The sequence below is a fragment of the Lathamus discolor genome, chromosome 5, assembly GCF_037157495.1.
Source record: "Lathamus discolor isolate bLatDis1 chromosome 5, bLatDis1.hap1, whole genome shotgun sequence".
Taxonomy (NCBI): domain Eukaryota; kingdom Metazoa; phylum Chordata; class Aves; order Psittaciformes; family Psittacidae; genus Lathamus; species Lathamus discolor.
Genome location: NC_088888.1, coordinates 64,371,174 through 64,394,599, shown reverse-complemented (window position 1 = coordinate 64,394,599; position 23,426 = coordinate 64,371,174). Strand labels below are relative to the sequence as shown.

Genomic DNA, 23,426 nt, shown 5'->3' with positions numbered 1-23,426 from the left:
AAATTGTATCCAATAATAGTTCACTTTTCTGCTGCTAATCAAGTATGCTAGCACAAATTAATGGCTTGTTACTTAAGCATGCTTGAAAGACTTTGTTCTAGTACAAAAGGCATTCAGTTTGAGAGTGTGTGCTACAATCTTCTAACCAGCAAAGCTGGAGGTTGGACATAGCTATAAATCCAGTGTGTTCTGGGAATAGAAGCTGGCAAAAACACTCCCAGCAAAATAATCAGAGCAGGATCTTGCTGAGATTTGGACACTGGCTAACATAACTAAGTGCAGATGTTTGTGTGGACTGAAAGACATTCTCAGAATTAGAGTCCTGTACAAACACACGGTGATTTTTATAGCAGAAAAAACCCAAGGAAGTGGGGATAATAAAACATATGCTCGTATTTCTGATAAAGCATTTTGTTTTCCTCAGCTTGCCTGTACCGATGTGGTCAAGGTTACCTCTGCCACATCCTCAGCTGAGGCCTGTTGAAGCTTCTGTGAGTCGCTTGGGTTGTGGCTCTAGTGCTTACCTGAAGGTCTCCATGGGTTCTCAGTGTGGGTACCATAGTCTCTTTTCCATCAGCAGAAAGGAGTAAGCATTTCTGAAAGTGCTAGCCTAAGGTAACAGCTAAAACAGGTCAGGTTAATCTTATCCTAAATGCCTGGTTTTCTCTACCAAATACAAAGGGAGTCTGGGGATACTGGTGGGCTTGAATGAATATATTTATACTGTACAAAGAGTTTGGCCAGATAAATTCTGAAGAAATGTGGCTCTGAAGAAATCTTGCCTCTGATTTCTGTGAATCCTGAGTTAGCTCTTCAAAATCTTCTGGGGTATTGGGTAAGTCCTGGGCTGCTGACAGCCTGGCACTCCTGTGCATTGCCCTGCATGCAACCATTTTTCCTCCTGTTTTTGTGATGGCCTCTCACGCTTACTGTAACTTCACTGTGATGGGTAGTCTGACTGATCCAAAACTAGGAAAATGGGGTTTCAGTGCTGTATGGTTCAGGAGGACATAGACTACTATAGGATTTTATTTTGCTCGTGCTTGAGATGACTTCTCGTTGTAATTCGGATTTATTTATGGACAGCTTTACTCTTTTGCCAAAAGTTTTGCTCTGTACCCAGAAATAGTAATTTATATTCCCACTGCATCACTCTGCTACCCTAAGTTTACTTCGGTGTCCTCAAAAAGCTGAGCTAAGTAATTGCCATTAGTTTTACAGCCATAACTGAAATATTTTAATCCTTACTCCACCGCCTGCATGGTGACAAAATTTCTTTTCTCTTGGTTTCTTCTTATTTATGTAGCTAAAAAAACTGCCTGCTCTTTATTTTCCGTAACAATTTTTAATTTAGATGGTGTTTCTTGTTTTAATTCTGGGCTTCCTGGCCTTCTGGTTTCGGGGGTTTTCTTTTCCCTCTTTTTGGTTTGGTTTTTTTGCTGCTGTGCTTCTCTGCCTACTCATGACTTTTTGGTTGGCTCAACCATCCTCGCTTCCAGCTTCTTCCCCCTGCTTTTATTTTGAGGGTAAGTTCCAGTTCACTTTTTACCATTGATTTAAAGATTCTCCAGATTCATCAGTGTTAAAATCCTTGAGGTATTAGTTACATTTGAGTTTTCTAACTACTTTTATTAATTTCCCTAAATTAGGGTGTTTTGGATGTTAACACTTTCCATTCAGGTCTGCTTTTGTTCTTCTATTCTAACACAGATTATGATCACTTCTCTAATATTCTCACCATTTACCAAAACTGTCCGAAATATCACTTAGGTTCAGTAACTAATTGAAGGCACTTGTGCAGCACAGCAGACTGGTTTTTTTCAGTACTAATCTAGTAAAAATGTTTATCTTCATTCCCCGAAGTAAGTAAATCTAATGCACATAGACTCCCCTTGACCTTTGAATGGGGCTAGCCATTCATAAATGTCAATTCATTAAAATACCAGACTATCCCATTACCTTTACCATAAATTAGGTTTTTCCAAATCATTCCGTATCCTGCCAAGGTGTGGTTGCTACACTGCCTTGTTTATATTATGCCCACAGTGTCAGATTTCATGATTTACATTGTTAACTCAAGCTCTCTGTTTGTAGTGTATGAATATACTGGCTTCTTATCATTGATTTCACCCAGATCCCTGTTTGCATTGAGTAAAATCTTCTATTTTTTTTTTAGGTAATCCTTCCTCATTTTAGCCACCCAGTCCGCTGCTGTTTCTTTATATTCCTCTTTACCTGCATTTCCTGTTTTTCTGAGCTGTGAAATTCAGGTGCAGAGATCTGAATTCTCCAGTTCCTTCCCAGAGTTGCTTAATTTACAGCTCTTATTATCAGCAAGGCAAGTCCCGTGACAAGAGACAAGATTTGCCCAAGACCTTGGGATACAATCCAAGACGATCCCCCGAACGCTTCATCCTATACTGCTGTTTTCAGCCTTTTGACCATCTCCTGTGTTTGTCAAGTCAAACCTGTGAGTGGACCAACAGCTGTTATCTTTCAGTGTTCTGTCATGAAAGAAAAAAGGAGAAATTATGTGCCCAGGGCAGCCAGAGTCTGCAAACCTCTGAGAAACAGATCTTACAGATGGTTGTTCTGTGATTGATTAAAAATGAAATAGCCCATTCTTCCCCTTTGCTTCCAAGAAACAAACACCAAATCTTTCCACAATGGCTTGCTTCTTCCCTTGGAAAGACAATTTCCTTCTTTTTTTTTTTTCTTTCTAATTGATTATGCCCCTCACTGACAAGTGAATAGAGTAACTGTAATTCCAGATGTTGGGAAGAAAGCATGGTTATTTTAGAAATTCTCACAAAGCAAGTGTTTCCCATTAGATCTGAGTGAATTTGATATAGTAGTTTATTTGCAGACAGTACATTTATCCAAAAGTGGCATTTCTTGCATATTCTTTAATTCCTTTTATTCTGGTCAACTTCAAATAATAGCTTAAGGTGAGAGAAATGGGGAGAAAATTGATTCTGAATGTCAGCTTCTTTTGTTTCAGAAAAAAAGTGAAGGCAAGTTTTCAGTTCTTTTGTAAAAAGTTTTATTCAGCACATCAAAATTAATTATTAATTACTTAATCTTCCTGAAGTGTCCTTACGAAACAGGGTGAAGGAAGGAGGAGATGGCACTTGTTAGCTGGATGCAGGAGTATACTTGAAAATACTGGCTAGAAGCATTTTTCTTCTATTTTCCTCTTCTTGTTAAAGGAGATGCTGAATAAACAATTAGTTAATGAAGTTGCCACATACTATATATTGTCTATATAGGGAATTTGTGCTTTCTACATGGACAGTTCTCCAGGACCAGAATTCACAAGTGATTTGCTCTTGAGAAAGGAGCTTCTTTTCAACTGATTTGTCTTTTGGTCTACCAAACTGAAATACGCAAAATGGATGAAGTATAATAAATCTATTGTACTGAGAAGGTCCAGCAGCTGGAACAAGAACTAGCAGCACAGCTGGCAGAGGTGAAAGCAGAAACAGGAGACAACAGGATACTCCTGAAGGGAATACCAAGTAGGCCATACAGGTAACAAAAATTTTCCAGGGAGTGAAGGAGAGAGTCAGATTATAGCAATGCATTGCATCTCTTCTTGGGTTTTTTTCTGTCATGATACAAAAGTTGTGTCTATATAACTGTTCAATTTCACATTGGGAGCCAGGAATAGTAGCTTTTTCATTGTGTATTTACCACAGAATTACAGTTGAAATGAAAGAGAATGTCAAAACAAACTAAACTGATTTCATGTTCTATAAGCAAAACTTTAAACCTCCCTAGCATGTCAAGTATTCCTTCTTACAGTGAGGAGGAAGTAGCTTCAAACATAACGCTGGGATATATAAACACAATGATCACATACAAGACAAACGCTCTTGCTTTCCTCAGTGATGGTGAGATGCAAGCTAGCTATGACAATGTACCCAGGTTTGGCATAATGCCTCAAGGAAGCTGCGGACTACTTGGAGAATTTGCGGAGGAAAACAGGTGATGAGCATGTGAGTAGGACACTTAAAAAGGGAAAGAGCTGGACTTATGTCTCCAGTCCATTTTCTGTAGATTGTAAGTCTTCGGACAAGTGCACATGAGAGATTGCTGTAAAGATGAAGGGAATAAGCTTCTGTTTATACTTACGAACATGACAAAAAATAATGGGCTAAAATTCAAGCTTTCCAAAGATGGAACAAACACTGATAGCCAGAATAGGAGCTTGCTGACCATCCATGATGGCCATCCATCTTTATGAACAGAATAGACAAACATCTTTGAGGAACAAATTTACTTTTTCGTGTCTTAGAGCAGTGGAAGTAGTAGTTGATCACAAAACCCCTCCCAGTCTTACCTCTTCAGGGCTCTGAAATGTTCCAGCAGTTTCCTGTGTATTGCTTTTGGACAAGACTTAGGAGCCCTTTTTTTGACAACCGCATTTCACTGATGTTTTTCATTTTCATGCATTCATTTTATTCAGTTACATAAAGACTATGAACTGTATTCTTCCTGTGAACATATTGATCATAGAATCATAGAATATCTTGAGTTGGAAGGGATCCATAGGAATTATTGAGTCCAACTCTCTGCTCCTCACAGGACTACCTAAAACTAAACCATGTGCAGAAGAGCATCATCCAGATGCTCATTAAACTCTGACAGGCTTGGAACAGTGACCACTACCCTGGAGAGCTTGTTCTAGTGACCAACCACCTTCTCAGTGAAGAACTTTTCCCTATTGTTCATTGTTGATGCATGAGAATCAAAAAGTAGTTCTCCTCCAGAAGTTTACTCTGCCCTTCCTTCTGTGATACTGGGATATTAGGAAGTTAATTAAATTGTGAAGGATGCTTGTCAAGAAACTCCACTGCATAGTTATGGGTTGTACTATGTGTCCATAGAATTGACAAGCATCCAAATGAACTTTTCAAGGGCTTTTTATGAAAAGTAGAGGTGGAGGAAAACAGTTCGCCAAAAAATGTCTGCCAATTAAATAAATTCTGCTGCTGTAATGTACAATTTTCATACCATTAAATTTGCTTACTGGTAGCTTCACCATCTGTTGGGCCTGACAAATGTTTAATTTATACCAGCTTGTAACATCCTGCTGAGCATTTTTTGTTCCTGCATTTCTGTTGCAATTCCCAAGGATGCATCTTATTTCAGGAAAGAAAGGGAGGTAATACGAAAGAAAGGCTTACAGGTAGGTAGCTAAAATGTGTGTTGGCTGAAGTCTATTTGCTCTTCACTAAGTAGTAACTGAAAAGTAAGATCAGAGAAAGTGATATGGTTTGGGGAATCTGGGCCTGTAAAGACAGAATGGAAAGGATCATGATGTTGTTTGCCTGGTAGTAAAATAGCAATAGCATAATTTTCATTTAAATAATAACGTGGCCCTGGCTCTGCAGCATTTGGTTTTGTTGTTTGTTTGCAACTCTCAATTAAATTCAAAGCCTGAACATTTTCCTATATTTACCACTTGGTTTTTAATGTATTTTTATATGTATAGATACACAGCTCCTGAAAAAGAGATTTATTCAGCCCGTGCTCTGTTTGCAGGCGACAAAAGCAAAACCTCTTGTTATGCAGGCTGATGTCATGCAGAGGGAGTTAGAGAGCTGCTGGAGAAGAGAGCATGCACTAGCGAACTTGCCGCTGCCGCTGCACCAGGTAGTTGCTCCCGCTTGCTGCGAGGATCGGGGAGCTTTCCTCTGGCCTGCAGGTTGCACTGTGCACACTTGAAAGTAAAAACAGTATGAAACTCCTTCCTTAAAACGGGCACGAAAATGTTAGCGCTTGTGGCTGCCTCATACGATGTGAAAATTTCTTCTCTTTCTTTAAAGGACAGGAATCTAAGCCAGGACAGGTGGGCTGGGGCAAGAATTCCTGACGCTTTTGTGCTGTTCTAGTCTGTCTGTCTTGTGGGTTATTTTCTTTTTCATTTTTAAACTGGAGCTCAAGTTTCTAAGTCCATTGGACTGAGTTCTGCTATTTTCATGGTATTAATTGCTTTTCTTAATTCCCACAATGATGTTTTTCACTGGTACAATTTAGGGGAAGTACCCTTCATGGATAAATGTAACAGCGCAGTGGTCGTTGGTGTCTGATTAGGCATTTTGCTGTTATTCTGTGATGCTAACTGTGATCTATATGCTGCTTAAGTTTCCTCTAATGCTAAGGTTTACAAATGTGTGATTTGCTGGTGATCTCTGATTTGATTCAAGCATTTTACAGACAGAATTACTCAGTCCAGAATAAATATTTGCACATGCTTAGGTGGAAGAGCTTTTGTACGCACAGCAGTGCTATGGAACACCTTTATTCTATCGGGTGGGAACCAAAACCTAGGATCTAGCACATATATATCTAGCAAAGTATCTGTTCATGAAAAAGAGATATGTTAGCAATGGCGCTTTTTCCACCCAGGTATGATTTATCTCCAGGCATTCACACTCAGCTGTCTGCTTTCCGTCAGTATTAGCTGCTCAGAGAGATTTACTGTTTGGACTGAAATTCTCCTTTCCTCACTGGGTTGGAAATACCATTTGTAAGCGTTTAGGAAGGAAATAAGCCTTTGAGATTACACTCAAAACTAGAATTCCTCATGCAGTGGGAATGTAACCGCCTTCTAGCTAGTAAGGGAAGAAGATGCAGAAATGCAAAAATTGACAGTGTCTCCTTTATATACATAAACAGGAATGAGTTAGGCACATCACGGAGGAATACAATGATGCAGTTCAGAGGGCTGCAAGACCTTCAGCAGCAAGGGAAGGTTTCCTGACAGGAAAGAAAAATCCAGTGAATGTAGTGACACAGGAAGATCAAATGATTTACACCCAGTGCTTAGTGTGTTGCCTGCACTCTCTGGAGGTCATTCTCCATTTTCTCCAAGTAAAACAAGCATTTTTTGAGCAGTGAAATATATTTTGAAACATTCAAGTCTTGGATAAGAAACTAAACCTAGGAAGATAAAATTCAATGTCAGAGAAATCTAAGGTTTGTAGGTAATGAACTAGATTGCATACATACGACTTTCAATTCTTTTAGCAGATTTTTACTTGAAATTAAATAACACAATGGTAATACTGAATTTTTGTAAGTGGAATAATGAGATCCCTGGGTACAGTGTAGATAGTGTTGGGCTGCTTTGATTTGAGGAGATCCAGGAGGAGAAAGAGACAGCTTGAAGAGACCTTTCTTGTGTGTGTTATTACTGTGATGATGTTTTGATAGAGCAGGACACTGTCAAGGAGCTGAGTCATCTCAGTGAATAGTCTACAGACTTGAGTATTTGTTTAAGTGTCTCCTTTTGAAATCTGAATACTTGCTTATTTTATCTAGTTTCTGTAGTGATTCTATGAGTACTACAAGTCATTGGCAGTGAATAAGCTTCTGGAGTTACACATAATGGATAACTATGGTTTGTTTTTTCTCTTTTGTGTCTTATTTTATTACTAAATTTGCAACTGAACAGTTTGTATGCTTTCTAGATGATTGAGAATAACAGGTATGTTCGTAACTCCAGGTTCTCCAGCATTTGCCTGTTTCTCACAAAATGAATGTGGCTGATCAGAAACACCCTGATGTGGCCCAAGACAACTGGGACAAATTAAGTGCTTTTGATAAGAATTCAGATATTTTTAATATTGATGTGCTTGCCCTGTTCAAGAGCTTTAGGAAGAAATGGTGAGAAATTATCAGCTTTCCTTTAAAACCAGAGGTCCTACAGATAATGCACCTGTTGATGGATAATCTTTGAGAAAGGTTAGAAGTGAAAATGTTCCCATCTTTGTTTTGAATGCTTAAGAAATTTGGAGTGTGGTTTTTAAAGTCAGCAAGAATCCTGGAAATCTGGTGTCCACATTCCAAAGTGTGGAGCCCTGAATCTGCAGCAGTCACTGCTCTGGCCTTACTGTGCCCTGTGCTGCAGAAACAGGGAGTTCAGAAGGATACTTCTGGGATCGGCCTAGTGGAGAACACAGGATATTGTATGCCAAACCCTGAAACTCATCCTTCCAACTTTCTGCAAGAATATTACTGAAAATATTTTTGTGGGTAGCCTGATTCTGGAGAAGTTAAGGAGAGAGAACTATTGTTTTAGGACTTATACTGAAGTATCTCTAGAAAAATCTCCTTGTGGTTACTTTCAAGTTCTCCTTCAGTTTGAAGGAAGGGAGTGATGTTTATGTAGTTACCCTTTTGAGTGGTACTTAGCAGGCAAGGCAGCATTCCTGATGCAGAGTGTTTAAATCCTATGATTTAACCCGTGCTTCTCAGAATGGGAATGGCGTAGAACTGTGGGAGCTCACAGGATTGTTTCTGGAAAAGAACAGAACGGTTGTTCCTCTCTCCTAGGAACTAGGCAGGATGTGTGCCTCCTCCTTTGCAGTTGATGAAGGGGGCTGGCTAGGGTAGAGGAGCTGTGACTTGTCTTCCATGTCTCCTTTCTCCACAGGAAACCTCTACCACAAGGGATGTGCCTGGGGGTCTGCACAGGGGAGCAAGGCACAGCCCTAGCCTGGAGCTGCACTGCCCAACCACCAGTGGCAATGGATTGAGAACAGTACTAGAGAAAGTGCAGATTACCTGGGATAGATAAGGGGTCTTTAGCCCTTAGTGATCTAACTAAGTTCTAACTGGTCTAACTGTGCTGGTGCAGCCCTCTTTCACTCCTTAGGTTCAAGGGCGTCCCGTGGTGGTGAGCTACAGCCTCAGAGGTGCAGCGCCACCAGAATTAAGGTACAGGAAAAGGAGGGTTAAACTCTTCTCTCCAAACAAAGTCCCTTGAACAGGCCACGTTTCTTTATATGAGCAGGATGGGAGAGGGAGGGATGATCCATGATTTTAGATACCATGGGCTAATAATGTACAGGAAAGGACACAGGCCTACAGTGTTAGAGTTCAACTATGCCATTTGTTTTGCCATGGAGTAGACATTTATTGGTATTAAAAAGCAACTCAGAAGTGCTCTAGTTCATTTTGATCTTCAGTATCTAGTTATCTAATATTTGAGGAACAGTATCATATTACCATCATAAGCTTCATTCATCTGCTATCCAGATCTAAGCTTCATGGATTAAACAGCAGATGATTAAACAAGACATTAAAAACAAAGCTGAAGTAAAGCATGGAATGGAAACACAGATGGCCTTTTATTGCTGAAACACTGAGATAATAAATTAGATTATATGTAGCTCCACTAAACCCCAGGAGTTTTGCTGAACTTTAGCAAACTGTAACTTACCTGTTAGGATCTTTGTGTGTATCAGCAGTACCTACCAGTACTGGGTAAAGCAGAATCAATTGACACATATTTGGACTTGAAAAAATCTTTGGGAAGTAGTAGCAGAAAAAGTGCTGCTGTTTGTTATGGCTTGGCCTAAGACAAAACCCAAGCAACCAACTAAATACCCAGTGTTAAATATACCTGTCAAAGAGCTGAAACGAGGGAAGATGGTAAAACTTACAGAAACACAGTAGTTTTTGCTCTTCAAGGATGAAGGAATACTGATATCCTACAAAGCCTTGAGCAAGCCTGAGATGAGGTAAAGAAGAAGGAGAAAACATTTCAGTTCTTCTAAAAATGGGTTCTATGTTGCCAACAGACTTTTCAACACTGATACTGGGCCAAACTCAGCCATCCCCAATACCCTCTTGTTTCAGAAGTCTGTGATAGCAGCATCATGCCAGAATCAGATACTGTAGGAGTGATAACCCTGAAATAGTAACATACTTGAAGTTCTTTTGGCATGTGAAGACTGGGGAGGTGTGTATGTGAGAAGAATGTTGTACACTCCTGAGCCAGGACTCTGTTCAGGCAGTAGAATTTGTTAGCTGTGGTAGAAGATAGGCACTCCTCCAAGTACCGTGGAGGTGCCCTGACCTGCAACAGCTGTTAGTCTTTGGGGGTCTGGGGTAGAACATTTATAAAAGAGAAATTAAAATAATAAAAATCTATACAATGTGTTTTCCTCCCAGCCCTTCCATTCTCTGATATAGATTTGCTCAGGACAAAAAAAGAGGAATTATGGAACTTGGAATTAGATGATCTTAAGGTCCTTTCCAGCACTAACTATTCTATGATTCTATGATTAGGTGGATGCAAAGCAAAGGGCACTGAAAGCATTGCTTACAGTCATCTTACAGTCATGTTGCTTAGTGTTGATGTTCTCCAGCTGGTCTGATTGTGGCTTTTTGCAGAATCCTGCCACAAGGACACTGGATTCACTTTGCCCGACCACAGCACTGAAATCGAGGAGCTGAAACCTCAGCTCCAGCTTCTGCTTTCTCACTTTGGTATTGGCTATGACCTTAAGGACCTCAAGAACTCAGCTGATGAGATGCAACTTTTATCCTGGTAACTGAAATGTACTTCTCAGTACTAAAAACAAACAAACAAAACATCGTTAGAAGCATGGAAGGAAGTTCCATTTATTACAAGTCAGTGTTTTGTGTCAGGGAAAACTAAGATTGTTAGTCCAGTTTTGCTCTTGACAGGAAGCAGCAGGAAGGCTCAGCTTGCTCCCACTAAACTACAGTTAACTGCTGATGTTCATCGTGTTTTCAGCATCATGGCTCTGAGTCCGTACCTTTGTTCTTCCAGCTGTCACTAGTGCTTTTTGTGTGTTTTACTCGTGTTTCCCTGCCCTTGTTTGGTGTCTCCCTGAACTGTGGTCCTTCCACTAGAGGCCGGCTGCGACACACCATTATCTCCCAGGACCTCACCTTGCCTGTAGCTCAGGGGTTACCAGCAGGGAGACTCTGGTTTTCGTCTTTTCTGTCATCCAAAATCCAATCGAAAATCTCCAGCCTGTGTCCAGTGTCCAAAAGAGATGCTTAACTATTAAATGGGAATTACATACTGCTTTTAAACACATGGCTTGCCTTGCAAATTGGGCCTTGTATAAGAACAGGTGGTCAGCAGAAAAGTACAAAGGTTTGGTTGCATAAATTGGTCTGTAAGTCTTTCGTCAAATTAACATTTGACTAGTCCATCCACGATAAGCACAGGCAGACGTGTTTACACAACTAGGCAATAATGTATATGACCTTCATGGTCAGCTGGTGGTGGTATACTTATTTTTGAACAGGATTTTCACAGTACATCTTCTCACCTAATCCTATTCCTACTGAAGCCAGTGATGATAAATCTGCCATTGACTTTGACTAAAAGACAGTGGTTTTGAAAATCCTGGTCTTCTTTTTGGAAACCTCAGAGTTAACAGCAGGGAGTTTCATTATGTCTGATAGAAAGGAAAGAAAACACAGGACTAGAGCATCTCCTTTGTCACTCCATTTATTTATTTACGGCTGATAATATGCAGTATTACTTTGCTCTAGGATTTAATATCCAGCTTGGGACATTTACAGCAGTAGCATCTCCATTATGCTTTAGGTTGTCTGAAAATTTAGAAACTTCTTCTGCAAACAGCAGATGATGAGAAGGTTTCCAGTTTATGATACTGAGGTTTCTTGGTCAGAGAACTGGGACATGCTAAATCCTCCCAGGGCTTTTAAGAAGAAAGCCAACTGGATCCTTTTTCTAAAGGTAATTCTGAGGAAATTTCCTTTTTCGGTTTTGTTAGTCCTATCCAGTACCAAGATACATTTCAGTTTAAATTGCTTCTTTTGACAGAGTGATGATTTTTTAATAATTCAAGCCATATTAAACTACTATATTTCTGTATAGTCAAGAGCTGCTTTTCATGTCTGTTGAGAATATAAAATGAATGAATTGCACTCTTGCCTCCTATACCACAAACATGTAGTGATACTCATAAGTTTTGTGGTTACTTTTATGTCAACCAAATTAGGCCTAAAGTAGATCTCTAGCAGCAAAGCTTTTGGTAAAACTGAAACAATGGAAATTCAAAATTTGTAGAAATAATAGAACATAAAGTGTTTTAATGTTATTTTAATTTATTTATTGGACTTGAAATAGAAATTGAAATCTCTAGAGATAAGTTGCTTCAGGTTTATGTACCGTGTATATGCCTGATTTCATTAAAGATCCATTACTAAGGTGCTATGAAGATCCCCCCACACTTCTCAGTTCAGCAGTTTCAAAAGACAGCTTGAACACTTGCATAAATATTCAAAAGCTCTGAAGTTCAACTAAGTCAGATGAACATAAGCCCCAGAATTTGTGCCCAAGGGATTGCTCAGAATGGAGTTTTTTTATAATGTGGCCTGTGCTCAAAAGACAAGGAGTGATACTTCAGTAGTGAGGTACAAGTCTAAACCCTGGTATGGCACAGTGTGCCCTAGGGAGAAATTACGGAATGTCTATAGTTTGGTTCTAGCTTTACAGGTTCTCTTGGTCCTAGTGATGTATTGACATTTGTGGCCATTTTGAGGATGTCCTGCAGGACAGCTCTGTCTAGTCTGCCTGCCATCTAGCCTCCTTGGAAAAGTGTAAAGGTGCATTCACAGTTCAGACCTGCTTTGCATCTGCAATGAGCCTGAGGCATCCCTAACAACTCACACCATTGTCTTGCAAAGGGAGATCCTCTATGAAGAGCAGCATTCATTTGTCCTAGTTGCATCTTATTCACTGAATGTACCCTGCAGGGCTGACTTGAGTGTGCCCAGGGACCTTTGCTTATTCACGCCTGCTGCAGATGCATGAATGAACTGCAGGGTCTGATGGGCTGGTCAGGTGGACTGGGGTCTTGGCACATTTTTCCAGTGAAATTTGAACAGGTCTGGTATCCTCACCTATAAAACTGGTATAATAGGTGTTCTCTGCTTCTCAAGGATGAGGAAAACTAATGCAATTAAGATGATGAACTCCTACTGTAGGACTGGGTTTGTATAGATATCTCAGCCAGTTAGACTAATGTGGCAATCAGAGAATGAGATTACTGCATCTTATCCCCCAGGTGAACCTGAAGCACTACAAACAATAAGGAGACCTTGTAGTTCAGCTCCCAGTCTTACACAGTAACCAGAAAATAAATCCCTTTTATGATGCTGTGGAGGAGTTGTGCCCCTGTCTGCCCTCTTCTACCAGTAATCACATTCCTGCCAAATGGCAAGTCCTTGGCAAGCTCTAGCTTTCTTCCTTTAGTACCTGGGCAGTTTTGGGAACACCAGAGCAGCCTAAGCAGTGTCTCCAGCTCACGTGAAGCTATTTCATTACTGAAATGTTACTGGGCTCCTTGGTCTTCTCTCCCCAGGGAACCACTGCTGCAGTCCATACAGTTACCTCTGTCCTCAGGTTTAAAGAACCCCTGCTGTCTAGAAATGGAGTAGTGGGCATGTCACAGAGCCATAGATGATGCTGTGACTATGTTCAAGTTCTGGGCAGCCCTTGATTTAGGACCTTTACAGGGGTTGCTGCCTTCATTGGGGGTGCTAGCTGGAGAGGGGAGGAAACTTCCCATCTGCATGGGGACTGGGGCAGAACAGGGGAGAAGGTGTCAAAAAAGCAACCAAGGCAACATGAAAACACCCAGCAAAAGGCAGAAGCAGTTAGTGCCAGCTCAGCAGGGTAAAGCCCTCGGTGCTGTAGCCATGGTCCACATGTGGGGATGGTGCCTGCTCTGTTGCCAAGCCATCTCAGGATTGCTCAGGATCCCATCAGCCCCTTGTATCCTCTTTCGGCAGCTACTTGCTTTGCCTACACCTGAAGCTGACCTCAGTGAAATGTCAACAAGGGAGCCTTTGTAAGCAGTTTTGGTTGGGCTGAAGTGGTGACGGTCAATGGCAGCCTTGGCTGCAGTGACCATGAGATGGTGGAGTTTAGGATCCTGTGTGGGAGGAATAGAATACCTAGCAAAGCCACAGTTCTGGATTTCCGAAGGGCCAACTTTGGCCTCTTCAGTCAACTGCTAAGGGAAGTCTCATGGGAAAGTGTACTAGGCGGTAAAGGGGCTCAAGATAGTTGGTTAGCATTCAAGGACCGCTTCTTCCAAGCTCAGGATCGGAGCGTCCCAATGAGTAGGAAGTCAAGTAAGGGATCTAGGAGACCGGCGTGGTTAAACAAGGAGCTGCTGGGCAAACTCAAGTGGAAAAGGAGAATCTATGGATTATGGAAGGAGGGGCTGGCCGCTTGGGAGGAATATAGGACAGTTGTTAGAGGATGTAGGGAGGCAATTAGGACAGCTAAGGCCTCCTTGGAACTCAATCTTGCTAGTCGGGTTAAAGACAATAGAAAGGGCTTCTTCAAATACATAGCAAATAAAACTAAAACAAGAGGCAATATAGGCCCACTGCTGAACGAAGTGGGTACCCTGGAGACAGAGGATATAAAGAAGGCAGAGGTGCTGAATGCCTTCTTTGCCTCTGTCTTTACTCCTGCAGACTCTCCCCGAGGGCCCCGGATTTCTATAGCCCCAGAAGGAGTCAGGACAAAGGAGGAGTTTGCTTTGGTAGATGAGGATTGGGTTAGGGATCAGCTATGCAAACTGGACATCTGTAAATCGATGGGTCCGGATGGAATGCACCCACGGGTGCTGAGGGAGCTGGCGGAGGTCATTGCTAGGCCACTTTCCATCATCTTTGGTAAGTCGTGGGAAACGGGCGAGGTGCCTGAGGATTGGCGGATGGCAAAGGTCACACCAATCTATAAGAAGGGCAAGAAGGAGGACCCGGGTAATTATAGACCGGTCAGCCTTACCTCCATCCCTGGAAAGGTGATGGAACAACTTATTCTTGACTCCATCACTAGGCATATCAAGGATGAGGGGGTCATTAAGAACAGCCAACATGGTTTTATGAGGGGGAAGTCATGTATGACCAACCTTATAGCCTTCTATGAGGAAGTGACTAGGTGGAGGGATGATGGTAGAGCGGTAGATGTAGTTTTTCTTGATTTCAGTAAGGCATTTGATACTGTCTCCCACAGCATCCTCATAGATAAGCTAAGGAAGTGTGGGCTTGACGATCAAGTAGTGAGGTGGATCGAGAACTGGTTGAGAGGAAGAAGGCAGAGAGTTGTGGTCAATGGCGCAGAATCTAGCTGGAGGTCTGTGACTAGTGGAGTTCCTCAGGGGTCGGTGCTGGGACCGGTGCTGTTTAATATTTTCATCAATGACCTGGATGAGGGAACTGAGTGCACCCTCAGCAAGTTCGCTGATGACACAAAACTGGGAGGAGTGGCTGACACACCAGAGGACTGTGCTGCCATTCAGCGAGACCTGGACAGGCTGGAGAGTTGGGCGGGGAGAAACTTGATGAAATTTAACAAGGGCAAGTGTAGAGTCTTGCATCTGGGGAAGAACAACCCCATGTACCAGTACAGGTTGGGGGTTGACCTGCTGGAAAGTAGTGAAGGGGAAAGGGATCTGGGGGTCCTGGTGGATAGGAGGATGACCATGAGCCAGCAATGTGCTCTTGTGGCCAAGAAGGCAAATGGCATCTTAGGGTGCATTAGAAAGGGAGTGGTTAGTAGGTCAAGAGAGGTTCTCCTCCCCCTCTACTCAGCCTTGGTGAGGCCGCATCTGGAATATTGCGTCCAGTTCTGGGCCCCTCTGTTCAAGAAGGACAGGGAATTGCTTGAAGGAGTCCAGCGCAGAGCCACAAAGATGATTAAGGGAGTGGAACATCTCCCTTATGAGGAGAGGCTGAGGGAGCTGGGTCTCTTTAGCTTGCAAAAGAGGAGACTGAGGGGTGACCTCATCAATGTTTACAAATATGTGAAGGGTAGGTGTCAGGATGATGGAGCTAGGCTTTTTTCAGTGATATCCAGTGATAGGACAAGGGGCAATGGGTGTAAACTGGAACATAGGAAGTTCCACGTTAACATCAGGAAGAACTTCTTTACTGTAAGAGTGACAGAGCACTGGAACAGGTTGCCCAGGGGGGTTGTGGAGTCTCCTACACTGGAGATATTCAAGGCCCGCCTGGACAAGTTCCTGTGTGATGTACTGTAGGTTACCCTGCTCTTGCAGGGGGGTTGGACTAGATGATCTTTTTAGGTCCCTTCCAACCCTTGGGATTCTGTGATTCTGTGATTCTGTGAAGGCAGGAGGATCATAAGGCTGTGCTGGTGCAAACTATGCTGTGGCTTGGGAAAGGGAATATGGAAGCCCCTGGCTTCCCACACAATTCTTCCACAAGCCTCTTCCCACTTCCTGACTTCTGATTTTGTGTTTCAGTGTCTAATAAACCTAACAAGCCTAACAATAACTTTAAGGGAGGAGAGGTTCTTGGCAGTGGAATGCCAGATAGTAAAGGTGTTTAGTAGAGAAGCAGTATGGATCAGAAGTTGTTGACTACCAACTGGTAAGAAAATGAATGAAGAAAATGCTTGGGAAATCTGTAATTTACATTTTCATTGAAGGCTGCTTGCTTCCGTGCCCTCCCATCTCCTTTTTTTTTTCTTTTCTTTCCCTCCTGTGTTAAGCAAGGCTCCATTCGTTTTGACTTTTTAGCATCTTTGTTCAAAACAGACGGTAGATGTAAAACTCATGGTCTTAATCCCCTTAGAATTCCTATCAATGATTTGCTAGAATTCATGTCAACAGAATTTTACTGATGCCAATCATTGCTGAAGCATGACCATGTTCTTCAAATTATACTTCTGATACAAGCAGCAATTAAAGAAAAATCCTGTAAGATTAGATGTGTTTTTCAAAACTTACTTTTGTACTCCTGCTGATGTCGTTTAACCTGATTTTTGGCAGTACTCTGTATATACTTAGTCTCCCAAGCTCCTATTTAACATTCGTTATTTACTTCCGTGGGTCTCACAAAGCATTTGAGAGAGAACTCTTCTAAAATCACAGAAATCAGAAAGTGGATGTGTAGACTTTGCAGCTGAAGTTGGCTTTACAATATTTTAAATAATTGAATGGATTTGATTCTGACGATACTCTCAGAAAGATCAGCCACTTATGGGGTGATATTGTGGGTTTGGTTTTTTTTTTGGTTTGTTTTTTTTTTTTTTTTAATTTAGGACTGAAATAAGCTTTCTTTTATGATCTCTGTTTTCAGACCTTTTCCCCATGCCAGATATTTCACAAAGAAACCATTCTTTCAGATCTTGCCACAGCATGTAATCTTTGTGGAAAGCTTGGGTGAAAGCCATCATCACCACTAACAAAAGGAAAAATGGCATTGCAGCCATTGCTCTGAGACAATGACAAAAAGATCATTCTCCCTGTTTTTTTCCATAGTGGCTTCTCACCAAATGCAATATGTTTGAGTTTGGTCAAAAACCATGTACACCGCATTGAGGGTGAGGGGTAACAGGAGACAGGGGATTACCCAGCAGTCACACTCCTCCATAAATCTCAGGAAAAAAGCACTTTTGTGTTCTTCTTATCTGGTGTATTTTCTCCATATGCTGTGACAGGTTAAGTCCATTGCTACATTATAACCTTGGAGAAGGGGCAGCAGACAATTTTCCCAAATACAAGAAGTAATGAGCAGTGATGAAGAGGCTCCCTCCTTCGCAAGATGCTCTGAATTGACCTTGACTCACTGTGGGATGGGGGCTGGCGCAGTGACTTGTTATCCTTGTGAATCTTTTGTTTGTATTTGATGTGGTTTGAAACAAGGTCTCAGACATAGAAAGGGTGATGGAGGGTATCCAGGAACATGCAGCAGCAGTGTTTGAACCACATCCTCTGTGGTCAAGTTCTACCATTTCTTCTCAGGCCTCTGCTACGATTGTGTCTGGAAGGAGATCTGTGCTTGCACTGAGCTCCACCAGGTACTTAGAAAGGGAAATGACAAATAACAGTCAACTAACACATCTAGCAGGCATTTGTCGACTCTGATCGAGGGCTATAGAGGGCTCCTCTAGCAGTTTTCTGTTTGGATACCGATGTTCCCCCTTTTCAAAATCCAGTCTTCTGCTACTGCTGTTAAGCAGGAACTGCCAAGCTGCAATGTATGGTTGCATTCCCAAGCCAGATGCTCAATGTCATCTTCTCCTTGGTACTCACTAGCTGCTGTGCAGCCACTGGTCCAGTCATAGCACAAGCAGCGTGAGATTGCACCTGCCTAAAAATAACATGCATACATGCCCGCAGCAGGGCTTGGGTGTGGATTTGGCCACCAGAAATAGGAGTCTGCCTTAGTATTTGTTGGAGAGTAAATTAGTGGTATTAGGGAATGGGTTAGCATGTGAATATGGAGGGGAGGAAGGATGGCAGGACGTCTTGGTTGCTGAAGGCTTGTGGACCTGACAGCAAAAGTCTGCTTTATGCAGGGGCAGTTCCTCTTCTTGGGGAGGAAGTAGCATTTGCAGGCATGGCCTCATGGAGGTTCAGAAGCTGTGAAAGTGGAAGTTGTGAGAGATCTTCAAGTTTTGGAGAGGAAAAAAAAGAACCCGCAAATGGCCTAGCTGTCAGGTTAGCCAATGAGAAGTAGGATCTATGTCTCTGGTATCTGGGGAATTTGTAGTAACTGTGGCATGCCTTACATGGTGAGCTTGATAACTGATCTTCTGAATCTGAAGCTACCCCTTTGATGAAGATGGACTTTGATTCCCTATTTCTTTATCGTCCTTCTGACTCAGAATTCATTCACAGATGCTGCTTCGATGAATATAAAAGCATTACACACAGAGCTGTTACATCCCAGGAGTTCCTGTACCTACAGCCAATCTTCATTTGGCTCACTCTACCCATGCTCGCCTGCCTGCAGCAATAGGCCCTGGTGGCAAGTGAAGAAAGGACTGAAAAATCTGCTTGCTCCACTTACTTTTTAAAGAGGAAGGGCCTTAGCTGCTGGGGCTGGATGCAGCCCTAACATTAATGAGAAGGTTTTGTACCCCTGCACTTGGTCAGGACCAAACAGAGCAGCGAGTAATACAGAAGCAGTAGAAGGAGAACAAAGGGAGAGAGATAGATAGCACTTAGCCTGTCCTCATTCCCTCTTTCCTGCTGAATAATCTGCCCCAAGCCTGACACTAGTTCTGTGTTCAAAAATAAACCCACATTTTTCTGTCAGGAAAAGCTCCCATATGTAAAAACATACAGTTTTCTTACCTCAAGCTGACCCTGACCAAGAAATATTTTATTACTTAATGAAAACTTCAGGAAATAAAACCAACATTGGGTTGAGTCATGCCAGCTACATGGTGATTAATTTAAGAAGAGAAAGACAACAAGATTGCGCAGTACATCTTCTGTCAAGTACACTGAGCCCACGACTGGGTTGAGAAAGAAATACCTATTTGGAGGCAATGCAAGGGACGTGACTGATCTCAGTTTTGAAACAGGTTAGTCACGATGGTGACTGGAAAACTAGAATTAGATCCTCCACAAAAAAAAAAAGAAAAGAAGTGCTGTCCAGGTCTCAGTGTTTTCAACATAAAAATTCAGCTGCTACCAACAAATGTGGCATCACTTTTTTCCCCATTTCACTCACATTTTTCAGACAGCATTGTCTGTATCTTTTTTAATTAGAAATTTGAAGTGGAAATGCTTCATCCCATATAGTCCATATACTTATTATGGTATTTAATAAAGATGTACAATTAATGCTGTTGGCTCAGGAATATATATATGTTAATCCTATTTGACCTCACATTATTTTAAATAATCTAGCATCTAGTTTTTCTAAAATTTAAGAAGTTAGACTTTTGGAGTCAATGAGGACAGGATGAGTAAGGATGATCATGCTTAGTAAGGATAGAGAAATCAGTTAACAGGCAATCTATCATTGCAAGGACTCTGTAAAAAATGCATTGTTTGACAGTTTGACAAATCAGATTTGTTTGGCTTGAAGGAATTTTTGGAGATGATACACTCACGTCAACTTGAAAATTTATAGAACAGCCAACATAGTCCTGAGTTTATCTGTGTCACTTCTATGAGTAGCTTTGTTAGGATGTCTCATGTTGAACAGGATGAATTTGACAAGCACCAATTTGTGAAGATACATTAGTAGGTTTTTCTCTAATCAGAAAACAACAATGCCAAAATCAATGCTATAAAACCATTACCACACTGAAAAGAATTCCAACTTACGCCATCCAAGTTCAAATGAAGTGGTAAAATCAATTGGGATAGAGAAGCAGGTTAAGAGGACAAATTTTTCTTACGTACTTGACCGACTGAGGAAAATAATTGGATAAAGCCTAGAAATCACTGTCCATAATGTTCCACAATTAATAAATACTGTGTGACTCATAATGATCTTCTCATTTACACTGGTATTAATGCCAGTTTAATGTCACTGATGTTGCTGAAGTAACTCCTCATGCATGTGAGCAAGCCTTGACGGAGTTGGTAACATGGCAGGTGTAGCTGTTTCACTGCTTGCCGCTCTCCTGCTACTCTTTGTATTACATTGTTGAGTGTGATGGAAAGGAGTGAGAAAAAAACCCCACAGACAACCAATTAATGAATTTCATTTTATGAACGTTAGCTAGAATATTTAATATATGCTTGTTTTGGGGTAGTTATGTACACATCACATTAAAGCTTTTCCATAGCCTAGTCTGATGTTCTTGTTGCCACACTATCATTTTGCTTCATGCTCAGCCTATGATCTGCTGGAGCCCAGAAACCAGTTTTTCATTTAGGGCAGGAGGATAAAGGATGGATTAGGAAGTCAGACATGTCACTGGCCATAGTTGGGTTGAGATTTTGATGAAAGTGATGTTCTGAGTTTCTTTGGAAAGTTTTCTCTATATCTGACCCTTGCCACAGTCTTGTCAATGAAACAGGGAGAGCTCTTTCATACAGCCCAGAACTATGTGAAACACTAAGGATTGAAAAGCAATCAGTTATTATGGAGTCACATGTCACAATGATTTCACTGCTGGATTAATCATGAATTTCATCCAGCATGGCACTTCCTTGCTTTTTATTTTCCTTTTGTTACGATAAAGCCTATGCATAAAGCTGTCAAATAAGAATCATATGTGCACTTACCACACCAATTTTTAACAACATGTATTGGAACTAGGAACTAACTATCGAGGATGATAACACAGCTGTGGCTCACAGTGGGGAGGATGTAAGAAATACCAGGTAAGACTCTGGCGTCCTTCAGAAAGAAGACTGAAAGAGGGTAAAAAACTGTTAATATGTGTATACATATATATATATATGAATGTATTTAAGAAAACCTGAAAGAAGTAAGAAAAATTATATCAACCTACTGTTTTTCTGACAGAAGCAGTAATGCCATCCTTGTCCATTATTCCATACTGCAGGTTTCCATGACAGTCAGTCCTGTAGGCAACAGCAGCCTTCTCTTAGACAACAGACATAGCAAAACTGTCTCCTTTAGAAAGGTTTAGAAATCTCCTCAAGTAGCAAAAATGTAATTACATTTTTCCTGTCTGGATAAAGGTGTAGTTATATGGGCAGCTTGGAGCTGCTAGGATTAGAAAAGCACACAGTGTCTCTGCCCACAGGGAGCATGTGGTGAGGAGAGGAGCATACCTGTCCCTTCTTTTCTTATGTCACCCGAGACTCCAGGAGCTAAAGGTAAAAAAACCCTCAACATAAAATTTGCAGAGATTGGAGTTAAGTTTTTTTTAAGAGGGGAGGTGTTGTTCAACTGAAAATGCAACTGTCCATTTGCTCTGGTTTGGTTAAGAGAGTGTGCCTGGGGATCCTTTATTACTTCAGGTCTGTGGAGAGAAGCCTGACCATCAGGACCACTGGTCACCTAATTCCCAGTACAGAAGACATGTCCTGGGTTGGTGCTGCCAAAAGAGGTGCTGGTGTTTCTGGTGGCCTGAGTTCTCAGCCATATATTCACTACGCACCGGCTGACTACAAGGTGAGGTACCACCTAAGACTTCCAAAATGTGTGCTTCAACAGTAGTACATAATCCATTTCTCTCTTCCATGTAAACTGTGTCATGATCAAATGCTGAACCATCTGAGGGATTCAGGTTAGCTTGTTCCTCAGAATCATGTATCATCTCACCTTAATGGGCTAAATACCTGTACCTAACAGTGGCTTGCAACATTCTAAGAAACTTCAGGTACAAGGAAATACCATGTCAATAAGGCCTGCCACATAGTCATCTACTTAGGTGCCACTGGCTGTGCTTAAACTGGGACCTTTGGAGTATGGGACCATCACACAGAGTAGATGTGATGTGAGAAATTGGAGGCATTTTGCAATTTATGGCGATGCTTGTTTAAGTAACAAGACTTCCCTCCCACTCCAAAAAAATACCAAACAACAGAAAAAAACACCTTCATATCCCTAAACATGAAAAACTGTAAACCTCTTTGGAAATAAATAAAATGTGTGGGGAGGACATGGATATTTTTAAGGCAACTTTAGTTTTATTTCTAATATGGCCACATTTATCCTTTACAAAATATAATCAATGTTCCTAAATCTAATCAGTGTTCCTAAATGAAAACCTACTTGGAACTAGAAATTGTGGTTTTCCACTAAAGGAATGTTGAACTGGGTGGTCCAGAATCGTCAAATTTTCAAGTCAGAAGAAGTAATTTCAAATCATCTGGTTTCCAGTGGGAGGCGTCAGATTTCCGGGAAGAAGGGGTTGTGACAAAGTCTCCTTTTGAACTCTGCATAATATACCTTCATTTTCATTCCCCTTTTTTCCTGCTGCAGAAGAAAGGATGTAAAGAGCAGTTCTGAGCTTCCATCTAAGCATTCTCAGATCTGGAGATTAGCTGTGAAACACTTTGGAGAGCCCCTAGCTATCAGAGAGACATCATTTCACAGTAGCCTCTCTGTTCCCTGGACTAATACATACATAGAGATATATACACTTGAACCTCAACTAGATAAATATTTACTAATCCTATTACAGTTTAAAGGACAACAAATTTAGAAGCAGGGGCAATAGTATTTCCTTAACAACAGTTTCTAATGTGTTGGGGTTTGTTGTTGTTGGGGGTTTTTTTTAATATACTGCACAGACTGTCTTTCAAGAACTGAAATAATAATTGAGCCATTTTACTAGCAAGCTAACTGAGACCTACCTAACATACTTGTTGGCATGTGCTATAAACCTGAAATGGATGGCATTGCTTTAAAAATATTTTTAGCATCCAATCTATGCCCCGGACTGGAGGAGTGTTATGAAACCCTCAACGCTGTAAGCTATGAGCCAGTATGATGGCTCAGGACACAACTATCTGAAACTGAGATTCTGAGGCACTGTTGCACCCTCCCTAGCAGACTGCTTGCAATAGACATCATCAGAGGTGTGAGTTTCAGTGACAGAAGGCCCTGCGAAACAATACATTATGTGAAATCAAAACTCTTTTCTGTCCCCTGTTGAGATTCAGCTTGGAAGAAAGTAGATAGTATATGTAGGTGCATAAGTGTTGCTTTATAACCCAGAAGGGATTTGTTAAGCCCCAGTAAACCTGAGCAGAGCTGGAGGAGCAAAGACAAAAACTACAGACAAAAACCATAGCACATAAATATCTGGTTACTTGCTTTGTTGCTACAGACATATAACTGGGCATTAACACTTTGTTATAGGCACAGGTAGTATTTAGAAGGCTTGGGCAGTCTCTTTAATATATGACTCC

The 23,426-nt window shown here is 41.4% G+C and overlaps 1 long non-coding RNA gene across 1 annotated transcript in view; it reads right to left on the bottom strand.

Annotated features, from left to right (window-relative positions):
* Positions 1-21,052: 21,052 nt before the first annotated feature.
* Positions 21,053-23,426, bottom strand: part of LOC136014357 (uncharacterized) — a 50,274-nt gene continuing 47,900 nt past the window's right edge. Inside the window, exons 3-4 of the long non-coding RNA XR_010612654.1 lie at positions 22,285-22,488; positions 21,053-21,125 (exon numbers count right to left, since the gene is read on the bottom strand). This is a non-coding gene — a long non-coding RNA (uncharacterized LOC136014357). The remainder of the gene's footprint in view (positions 21,126-22,284; positions 22,489-23,426) is intronic.